At 47.9% G+C, this 9,334-nt stretch overlaps 1 pseudogene; it reads left to right on the top strand.

Moving 5' to 3' along the window:
* Positions 1–441: 441 nt before the first annotated feature.
* The window catches only part of LOC130036473 (metallo-beta-lactamase domain-containing protein 1-like), an 11,432-nt pseudogene continuing 2,539 nt past the window's right edge, over positions 442–9,334 (top strand).

The raw sequence follows: 9,334 nt of genomic DNA, 5'->3' as shown, positions 1-9,334 counted from the left end.
GAGGAATCCCGAGCGTCTCAATGAATGGAGCATCCACAGCTCCAACCTGAGACTGTCAGCAGACTGTCAATAGACTCAGTGTCCGTGAACTGGACACTTGGAATGATCGGAGTTCAAATTCACCTTCTATGAGTTTTACACAACACGCAACTCCCGTTTTCCCTCTTCTTGGTTTCTGGGTGCCTGGCTGGGTGTCAGAGTTGTGACTCGTAAGGGCTCAACGGAAAGTTTTGCTTTGCCCTCCCTGTGCCCTTGGAATCAGGAAGTGTGTTCCCTCGATGTACTGTTAGAGTGTTGGGGAAGTCAGGAACACAAGCCGGGAAACGGGCAGCTGGAGGAGGGAGCGTGAGCAGCCCATCCTGTGGCTGGGCGGAGATGAATAGGTCATAGATCACAGAGCTGACCCGGACGGAACAGAAGGACCCAAACTCACCTGTTACCATGGCGGTAAGGGAGCGGGACCACCAAACCAGGAGATTAGTAAATGTATCCCTGGGACCTAAAACCCAATGTATCATCACACAGTCTCAGCTACAAGGGCCCCTGCTAAAGCCCATGTCGTTCCTCTCCTGCCTCAATGTCCCCCGGTGTATTGTCATGACACAACCAATGACAACACTTCATTCTTCTGTTCTTTTTGTCTCACCACTGCACCGTCTCACCACTTACGAAAGTGCTCTGTGGGACCAGAGCCATAATACAGTGGGCAGGGCATTTGCCTTGCACATGGCAAACCCTGGTTCGATCCCTGGCATCCCATAGGGTTTCCCAAGCATCGCCAGGAGTAATTCCTGAGTGCAGAGTGAGGAGTAACCCCTGAGAATCACTGGGTGTGACCCAAAAAAACAGAAGGAAAGAAAGAAAGAAAGAAAGAAAGAAAGAAAGAAAGAAAGAAAGAAAGAAGAGCTGAGGGACTGGGGAGATGGTAGGGGAGGTACAAACATCCCTTCCCAGGGTTCTGGCGGAGGAACAGTTCTCCAACGCTACAATAGACATCGCTCATTAAGGAAAATGAAAGATTGGAGCTGGAGTAATCGTCCAGCGGACAGGGCATTTGCCCTGCACACGGCTGACCCTGGTTCAATCCCCAGCATCCCATAGGGTTCCCCAAGTTTCACCTAGAGTAATTCCAAAATACAGAATGAGGAGTAACCCTTGAGAATCTCAGAGTGTGACCAAAAAAGGAAAGAAAGATAAGAAAAAAGAAATGCAAGGCTGGAGAGATGGATGGGAAGGGAGAAACAGACAGCCGAGGAGGGGGCTCTGTGCTAGGGTGCGCATAAGGCTGCTCCCTGAGAGCCTCGTCTGGGTGTAGAGTGGCTGCTGTCTCAGGGGCACCGTGGCCTCCACACCCAGCACAGAGGGGACGAGCACCAGCCTCTGCTCTCAGTGCTATCAGTACACTGACCATCCAGAACCAGTGCCTCCTCCCCCTGAGCCCTGAGACCCTCCTTATTCCTCAGGAGGCCCCTTGCCCAAACCACTGTGGGTGGAGCTTCAGCACAGGGACTAGGGGGATCCAAGCATTCAGTGCCTCAGGGAATCAGTGACAGGGGAAGTCGAGGAACTGCGCTGGGAGGAGTCGCAGCCTTCTCGCCTGGCATGAGGACATGGGTGATGGTGACCATGCGCAAGGCAGGCAGAGGCTTGGCAGAAGCAACCCCGCTGACCACTCAGCTGCCAGGACGAAGCTGGGAAGAAGATAAAGGTTTAGAGGTAAAACCCCGCACATGGCAGAATTTGACTTAATTTTTTGTGTGTGTTTGTGTTTTTGAACACCATTGGCAGTGCTCAGGGTTATTATTCCCGGTTCTGCATTCAGGAATCCCTCCTGGTGTGCCCAGAGATCATACGGGATGCCAGAGACTGAAGCTGCATCAGCCACTTGCTAAGAAAGCGTCCACCCCTCTGTACTCTCTCTTGGTTGCTGCCTTTGGCATTTCTTCTGCCAGCCTGAAGACACTAAGAAATATTTGCTCAATAAAAAAAAATTTTTCCCTGGGACTGGAAAGATGGTACAGCGGGTAAGGTGCTTGCCTTGAATGCAGCTGACTGCAGTTCTATTCTTGGCATCCCATGTGGTTCCCAAACACCACCAGGTGCAATTTCTGTGCACAGAGCCAGGTGTACCACTGAGTATCACCAGGTGTGGCCTCAAAATAAAAAATTAATAAAATTATTTTTCTTCTTGTCATAGAGATCTACAGTGAAGGTCTCATCCTTGTCTCATGTTTATTTTGCAGTTTGAGATGTTAGGCAGTTACTCCTTTGGAAAAAATCTCACTTGACCTGATTTCTATTTTTTTTTTAATTTAAATTTTTTTTAATTAAAAATAAATTTTATTATTTTCAATCCATTAGGATAAAAACCCACTTTAATGCAGCTGGATCTTTTAAAATTCATTTCTTCTGAAGAAAAGTACAAAAGACCAGGTTAAAATTGAGACAAAGCACTTAAACTCCTTCCATTCAGTCCAAAAACAAACTGTAAATAATTCATCCCACCAAAAGAACTTTTGTACAAAATATATAGAATTTTACACAATAAACAAAGACTGCTACGACCTGATTTCTAAATCTTTCTGTCAATCTCTCTGTATCCTCCATATCTCTCTCTGTTTCTCTCTTCCTCCAAATGCCAAAATTTTTATAACTTGATTTGTCTTCTTTTCAGCTTCTTTTCACTATTTCTTTCTTTTTTTCTCTTTTTGGGTCACATCCAGCGATGCACAGGAATTACTCCTGGTTCATGCACTCAGGAATTACTCCTGGTGGTGCTCAGGGGACCATATGGAATGCTGGGAATTGAACTTAGGTCGGCTGCATGCAAAGCAAAAGCCCTACCTGCTGTGCGATTGCTCCAGCCCCTCACTCTGATGTATTTCTGATGTATTTTATAACTTCGAAATGTGAGGAACTGAAGTACATCCGTAGAGTACTAGCTATAGAAAATTCTTTGAGATCAGGAACAAACGTAGGCTTTTCCTGAACTCATTGTTTGTTTTGGGGCCACAATGGGGGTGCTCAGGGCTTACTCCTGGATCTCCACATGGGTCCCCAGCAGGACGTCCACCTTCTTGCTCATGATGAGCCTCCCTGGGTGGCTGTTGTCGGGCAGTACCAGGCAGGATTCATGGCCCAGGCATCCACGAAGGCCACAAGCAGGTGGCTGAAAGCGGCACGCAGGAGCGTGGGCCAGTCGCTGCGGTGCCCAGACTGAGAGCGGGTGTTGGGTAGCTCAATGACCACCAGTGGGTGGCTCTTGGCCAACAGCGGGGACACAGAGATGGACACGCGGGGAAGGCAGTGAAGTGGCCCACCACCCTGCAGCACCCATCCACGGAGTGCAGATGGTCACAGGGTGTGCCTGGGAAGCATCACGGCCAGCAGCGGCCTCGTCTGGTAGGTGAAGATCTACCAGCCTCAGAGCTGCACGGAGAGAGGAGGAAAAGGCAGCCAGGCAGCTCATTTCCAAATGAGTGATGCCTGAGCACAGTCAGAAGGAGCCCCTGAGCATTGCTGTGTGACACAAAAAGCCCCCTCTCCAAACAAAGGGGAGACCAGAGAGATGGGTGGACCAGTGGAGCTTGTCCTGTACGCAGCTGACGCAGGTGATTGATCCCTGGCACCACGGATCACCATCCGCGCCTCCACCCAAATCCGCCAGGGGGCACTCCCGAGCACAAAATTAGAAATAGCCCGCCCCCCCCCCCCCCAGGTGCCGCCCACCTCCCAAGAAACAACTGGAAGGGAGAAACCTCAGGGAATCCAGATGTTGCACACACGAGACACAGGCTATGTTTTTTAAAAAAAAATGTTCGTCCAATCCAAGTGTTCACCAAGGAAGCAGAAACTTGCATAAAAGATCTTGGGATCTTGTGACGAACACGCAGGGGGCTGGAGGAGGGTACTGTCATGTGCCACACCCTAGTTTGATCCGTGGCTCTGTGTGGGACCCCTGAGACGTGGAAAGTTCCTGACCACTGCTGCATGGGTGATCCCTGGTACATATGGACCATCAGGCTTGTGACAGATCTGAGGGAGGCAAAGAGAAAGAAGGAAGGAAGAAAGGAAGGAAGGAGGGAGGGAGGGAGGAAGAACGGAAGGAAGGAAGGAAGGAAGGAAGGAAGGAAGGAAGGAAGGAAGGAAGGAAGGAAGGAAGGAAGGAAGGAAGGGAAGAGAGGACGTTAGAGAGATGCTCAGAGACCTGGAGGCACACACTTAGCATGCAGGACCCCTGGTTCCATCTCCAGCACCACATGCTTCCTTAAGCACCAAGCTGAGAGCCATCCCCAAGCATCCCTAGGTATGACCCAAAGACCAGGGGACATAAAGGAAATAGAGGGGGTCAGGGCGAAAGTACAGTGGGGAGGGCACTTGCCTTGCACATGGCCAACCTGGGTTGGATCCCCGGCACCCCATATGTTTTCCAAGCCCTGCCAGGAATGATTCCTGAGCACAGAGTCAGGAGTCCTCCCTGTGCATCATTGGGCTCAAAAATAACACAAACACAACCAAAAAACCCCAACGTGGAAGTAGGGTAAGTAAAGAAGGAAGACAAGAAAGACAAGGGAGAAAAAAAGGAAAAGTGGAATTAAATTGGGTTGAGGGAGCCAAGGTTTGAATGGATTCTCAACACTCAGCAAAAGCAAAAAAAAAAAAAAAAGAGAAATTTAATAGAAGGTGTCATTCTGAAGGGGGCTCTGCAACAGAAAAATGATATTAGGCAAAAAGTAAAGAAATCTGGTGCCAGAGACATTCTACAGGGTCAAGGATGATGCTTTTGCCTGTGGCCGGCCTTTATTTAATCAGCTGGTGCCCTGAGGGTCTTGGGTGCAGTCCGGAGGCTCTTGAGCACTGAAGGGTGTGGGGTTTTAATTGGCCTGGTCCAAGAAACTCCCAGCACTGCAGAGCCAGGGTACCACTGTACATTCTTAGGTCCTGCACTGCCCCACTGGCCCTCCTAGTCTAGAACTCCTGGTGAAGATCCTGGAATCATTATTTGTTTTTTGGTTTTGGGGCCATACCGGTGGTGCTCAGGGATTACTCCTGGCTGTGCTGGGGGACCATAAGGGATGCTGGGGATTGAACCCAGGTCAGCTGCATGCAAGGCAAGAGTCCTCTCCACTGTACTCCAGGATCCTGGAATGTTGGTGGGGCCCCCGATCTCAGCTTGAGAGGATCCCTACCAACACTGCTCAGAAGGCAAAGAAATTGAAAGAAGCAATGGACATTAACTAATACCAAGGCATCAATGTTCGCTCAGGAATTGCAACAGATATTCCAGGTTGATGGAGGATGTGTGAGCATAAGGAAAGCAAATACGAGAACATGCTACCATCTGCTCAGTTTCTTCCTAAATCAAAAGCTGTTCTCCACAAAGTCATACAAAAATTTCCACTCTTTCACAGGTGTTTATCCAACTATTTGCCTACAAACACCTTCTGTTCGTAGCGACTGTATTTAGAGTCCCCTCCCAGTCTGGAAGTGACCTAGATGGTCTTTGTTCAATCCATTGATTACACAAAGCACTCAGAAACAATTCAGAGAGAAGAGAGAGAAAAAGAAGAAAAATGCCTACCACAGAGGTCGGCTGGGCAGTGGGCTGGCGAGAGGGGACCTGGGGACATGGGTGATCAGAAATGTACACTGGTGTTGGAACATTGCAAGATTGAAACCCATGGTGAAGGCTTTGTGACTGTGTATCTTATGGTGATTCAATTAAAAAATTTAAAAATAATAAACAATTATGTCATTAAGCAAAAGAAGCCAGGTACCCACATGCTTTATGGCTCAGAGAAAATCCATCAACCTTTGCCTGGGGCTGGTGGCTGATGTGAAACGGCTGCAGGGACTATGGGAACCTCTAGGGGGGGGTGCTTCCACCTCTGGATTGTGATGGAATCATAATCCATCAGTTCATCTGGCTACACGTTTACCAAAATCTGACCAGTCTGTGCACCATTCATTGCACAGCTGACTTACAAAACAGCACCAAAACTCCAAACTCGGCTTAATCAGTGGCTGAATAAAAAACAGTGCTACTACACTATAAAAAAAATCTCCAAATTCGGATCACAAGACTTTGAACTGTCATTGTTACTGTCCTCCCGTTGTTCATTGACTTGCTCGAGCGGGCCCAGTAATGTCTCCTTTGTGAGACTTGTTGTTACTGTGTTTGGAATATTGAATACGTCACGGGTAGCTTGCCAGGCCTTGCCGTGTGGGCAAGATACTCTTGGTAGCTTGCTGGGCTCTCTGAGAGGGGCGGAGTAATCGAACCCGGGTCGGTCCGGTCAGCCACATGCAAGGCAAACACCCTACTCTCAGTGCTATCGCTCCAGCCCTCCAGGCGTAAAGCCATAAAATGAACAGACCTTACTGGGGTTCCTAATGGAACTCACATACAAGCATAGTATTTGTGACCTTTAGCTTTGTGGAGCCTCTCAGTCCAGGCAAATAGCTTAAAAAAAAAAACCTTTGTCTCAGAAAAATATGTCCCCGTCTTTCTTACCCTACCTAGCTGACCTATATTAGAGGTCAGAAATAGCCTCTAAAGTCTATGGTGGCCCCGTTCTCTCTCCCAGATTGTCTGCAGAACCCCCCACCGCCCTCTGGAGTGGATGAGCCACAGGTGCAGCTGCCTGGGGCCGCCCAGAGCCGGGGATGGAGAGCAGGTCAGTGCCACCTCCCCTGGGGCCACCGTCTTCAAGTTGGGGGTCCAGAGGCTGTGCCCAAAACAAGTCTCTGCTGTCAGTTTTGGGCCAACACCAGTGGTCTCCAACCACCCAGATGACCTCCCAGGAGCTGCCCATGGCATAGCTGTCCTGGATGGGACCCCTCAGGTGATAAGGACTCTTAACCTCCTGGACTTTCAGGATGGGAGGCCAGTACCAGACAGAGGTCAGGCTGCTGTCGAAGGTCAGCTTGGACAGAGAGTTGGAGTTGGAGGGAGGGCAGGTTCAGGTACTTGGAAGCAGCCAGGAGGATTTCTGGGGGCGAAAGAGAGGACACCCGGGAAGTATATTTTCACATAGAGAATCTGTAAGTACAAAACGAAATCTCACAGGGTCTTATGTTTTCCTCATTTCTTCTTAGGGTGGAGGTTTCCATTCCCCAAAGATAGAACCCACCCCCAGAGTAGCCCCAGAAGTCCTGCCAGAAGTCCTAGGCTGGCATTCAGCAGCTGGATTTATGATGGGTCATCAGGTTATTTATCAAACACGATGGATAGTACAGGGGTGAGGTGCTTGTCTTGATGAAGCCGATCCCCGTTTGATCCCTGTACTGCATGGGATTCTCTGAACACCCACACCTACCAGGAGTGATCCCTGATCATAGAGCCAGAAGTAAGCCCTGAACACCACTGGGTGTATCCAAAAGACAAGACAAAAACAATTCCCATATAGCAAAGGAAGCAATCACCAGGGTCAAAAGGCTATCTACCAAGAGGGAGAAACTATTTGCAAACCACGAGGGTAGTAGTGATTTAATCTCTCAATTATGTTTTTAAAGAACCTCTAGCTCAAAAGCAAAAAAAGTAGATGGCCTGTTTAGAAAGTGGATGAAAGTCATATTTCTGGTCCCTGTCCTATTTTTTGTTTTTAATCTGAAGTAATCGATTCTGATTTTACCTTAAGATAGAATTTTCTAGGGAAGGGATCACTAAGTCGATGATGGTTGGAGGGATCGTTCAGAATGGGAGATGTGTGCTGAAAGTAGATAAAAGTCCAAACGCGATAGCCTCTCCGTATCTATATTGCAAACATAATGCCCCAAAGTAGAGAGAGAATATGGAAATTGTCTGCCATGGAGGCAGTGGGAGGGTTGGGAAGAGGGGATACTGGGGACGTTGGTGGTGGAGAATGTACACTGGTGGAGGGATGGGTGTTCGATCATTGTATGACTGAAACTCAAACATGAAAGCTTTATAACTGTATCTCACGGAGATCCAATCAAAAAAATTTATAAAAAATTAGAATTTTCTTTCTTTTTTCTGGATGAGGGGTCAACGAGTAGTGGGGTTCACAGGGACCCACCTGACAGTGTCTGGGAGCATATGATGCCAGGCAGCAAATCCCGGCCCTGGTAAGGCATGCACTCCAGCCATTTAAACCAGTGCCCTGGGTCCACGACAGAATTCCTGAACAAGATATTTTCATCATTATAACTTTTCTTATTGGAAATAAACATTTTCTCCTTTTTACATTGAGAGCTGTCGTGTTTCATTTTTATTCTAATATCACAGAATCTTTACAATCTTTTTCTTTAACCTTGGAAATTTTATTTATAGCATCTTGAATGGCAAATCATTGTCCAAACTGTGTTACGCTGTTATCATTTTAATTCAGAAAGTTTGCAGGTTGTGCTCGCTTTGGCGGCACATACACGGAAAGTTTGCAGGTCAAGTTTTAGAAATACAGTGAAGAAGAAATACAGTGAAGACAAAATCAGTGGCCAAGAAAAAGTAATTTTTTAGACACAAGAGGGCAGTAGAAAAGAATAGAGAGAAAGGCAAGAGAAGAGAGGAAATAGAAAAAGAAAAGTGAGAAAGAGGGAGAGAAAAGAGAGAGAGGGATTAGAGAGATAATTCAGAGGGCAGGATGCTTGCCTTGCAAATGGCTGACCCAGGTTCCATCTCCAGCATGTCATAGGGTACCCTGAGCACTGCCAGGAGTAATTCCTGAATCCAGAGCAAGGAGTAACCCCAGAACACTGTTGAGCGTAGCCCCAAACTAACACAGAGAGACAGACAATGAAGAGAGAAAGGAGGGGGGGGGGGGTCGGGGGTGGAAGGTGATGGGAGGGAACCTGGAGACACTGGTGCTGGGAAATATACACTTGTGGACGGATAGGTGTTGGAATACTGTATGACTGGAATCATGAACAGCTTTGTAAGGTTCTACCTCACAGTAATTCAATAAAAAAATTTGTTTTAAAAAAAGAGATCCCTCATTCTTCTGTAGAGATAGAAAAAAATCGCTACTTATTTATTTTTGCTTTTTGGGTCATACCCAGCCATGCTCAGGGGTTACTCCTGGCTCTGCACTCAGGAATCAGTCCTGGGGGTGCTTGAGGAACCCTCTGGGATGGGTCCCAGCAGGGGATGGAACCCAAACGCCTTTCCCACTTCCCACTGTGCTCTCATTCCAGCCCCTAAGAAGAAAATCTATAAAGTGTTTCCTCTGGGGGTCTGTTGGGGAATCTCTGGTGAAAGTTGTTGTCAAGAGCAACCCCTGAGGAAAGACTCTAGGACACGAAGAAACCAGGACACGTGGCCATTCTGGTTCCTGGTTGAAGTTGCAGGACGGTGGGAAGCTGATACTCTTACAGC

The sequence above is a fragment of the Sorex fumeus genome, unplaced genomic scaffold (assembly GCF_029834395.1).
Source record: "Sorex fumeus unplaced genomic scaffold, SorFum_2.1 ptg000064l, whole genome shotgun sequence".
Lineage (NCBI taxonomy): Eukaryota > Metazoa > Chordata > Mammalia > Eulipotyphla > Soricidae > Sorex > Sorex fumeus.
The sequence above is the reverse complement of the archived record's forward strand: the minus strand, read 5'-3'. Positions and strand labels throughout refer to the sequence as shown.